The 1,839-nt window shown below is 34.1% G+C and overlaps 1 non-coding gene across 1 annotated transcript; it reads left to right on the top strand.

The window, feature by feature from the left end:
• Nucleotides 1-1,403: 1,403 nt before the first annotated feature.
• Nucleotides 1,404-1,509, top strand: LOC118989272 (U6 spliceosomal RNA). The gene has a single exon (XR_005066985.1). It is a non-coding gene; the product is annotated as a U6 spliceosomal RNA (small nuclear RNA).
• The last annotated feature ends 330 nt before the right edge of the window (nucleotides 1,510-1,839 follow it).

Genomic DNA, 1,839 nt, shown 5'->3' on the forward strand with positions numbered 1-1,839 from the left:
TTTCAACAGGTTCTTGACCATCTTTGAAGTGTTTGTGCCACATTTTTATTTGCTCTGCACCATCACACCATCCCCGAAAGCTTTCCGAATCATCAGAATAGTTTCCAAAGAGGAATGTTCAAGCTTAACTCAAAATTTAATGCAGATTCATTGTTCTACTCACCCATTTTACATGTGATGGTCACACAGTATACATGCTCACTCAACAGCATCTACCACCCCCTAGTTCACTGACTAGCTCAGTGAACTCATCATTATTCTTGCATGCACATTCCTGCCCACTCTCCTTCAATGCCAGGTTGCATCAATGTTGTGCAAACCATTCTCATTATACGAACAATGGCTGGACTTTTTCTGTACAGATCTTGTATTTTTCATATTAGCTATATCCATATTTTTTTCTGCTTGGCAAATTTTGAAATAATGTAGCTTGTTAAAAGCCTCTTAGTATGAATATATGCGTTAATAGCAGTTTTTAAACTGCTACATTTAAAAACTATACGTTAATTTGAGTTTCATATGTTTTAACAATTGCCATATATTCTACTTTTAATTTTATTTCTTCTGATTTCACTATTGCCAAATAACATTTACATCTATAGGTTGTTTTTTTATGTATCTCTGCTGAAATATATGTTGTTGGGTTGTGAATTTTTTACACAATCTGAGAGTATTTGACTTCAAGTAGGTTTATTTGATTCACTTACATTTTTTCTAAAAGTGATATTTGCTGTCTTTAACATCTCAGATCTCATATTTTTTTAAATTTACTTACTAGTTAATTTGGCTGTCTGCAGTGCATATTCTTTGATTTTCTCAATATTCTACTAATTTGTAAGGCATATTGCCCATTGTAATACAATCAATGGTTATGAACATCCATGCAAATATTTAAGCAACAATGGCAGAAATGAAACTATCTATTCAAGAAACCCATGTAAAAGATATGCATATATATGATCATATCTAATATGAGAAATAAAAATGTCAGTCACTGCCCTTTATAGTGTCAGAATCTGTGCAAAGAAAGCATTCACATAAATCAGTTCATTTAATCCTCACAAAATTCTTGTGAGTAGGTCCTCTTACAGATAAGAGCTTGTGGAGCTTAAATAAATTGTCTTCAATGATTTTTTCAGTGAATGGGAGACATGGAAGTCAAACCACTGCCTGGCTGAATCTACAGCCCCATCATTAACCATAGTAATATGGTCTGGCTCTCACTGAACACTCAGTATGTCCCAGAGAGCCCAAAGGGCAGACTCTTTCCTTATCGCAGTCATTTATCCCAACCCAGCCCACTGTAGAAGGAGCTGTAGTGAACTGTGTCTGAGAGATCCATCGCTCCCTTGGAAGCAATGTGAATTCTTCAGAGGCATTGAACAGGTATTTACAAAAGTCCCATGCTCACTTCGGCAGCACATACACTTAAATTGCAACGATGCAGAGAAGATTAGCATGGCCCCTGTGCAAAAGTCCCCAGAACACTTGGAGGAAACTTTAGTGTTTTAGGTCTGGTGGGGACAGAAAGAATGGTTATTCTAAGCTCCCAACTCACAATCATGTTTTAAATTCCAAACTGTACTTAAACAAGAATTAAATTAAAAAAATAAAAAATAAATAAAATAAAAGCCAAAATATTTGGCCTAGCAATTCAAAGTACTGCATTATTCTCAATATATTTGTTTCAATTAAAAACATAAAATGAATAAAATAACTTCTGTCCTAGTCAAAGGTATTTATAAAATAAATAAATAAATAAATTCCAAATTCGAACTACACATTTATGTGGCTGACACCAATTTATTGGCCCTCTTAGAAGTAAGTTATTCAAATTTG

The sequence above is a fragment of the Sturnira hondurensis genome, unplaced genomic scaffold (genome assembly GCF_014824575.4).
Source record: "Sturnira hondurensis isolate 20B ecotype Veracruz unplaced genomic scaffold, ASM1482457v3 Scaffold0006464, whole genome shotgun sequence".
Taxonomy (NCBI): Eukaryota; Metazoa; Chordata; class Mammalia; order Chiroptera; family Phyllostomidae; genus Sturnira; species Sturnira hondurensis.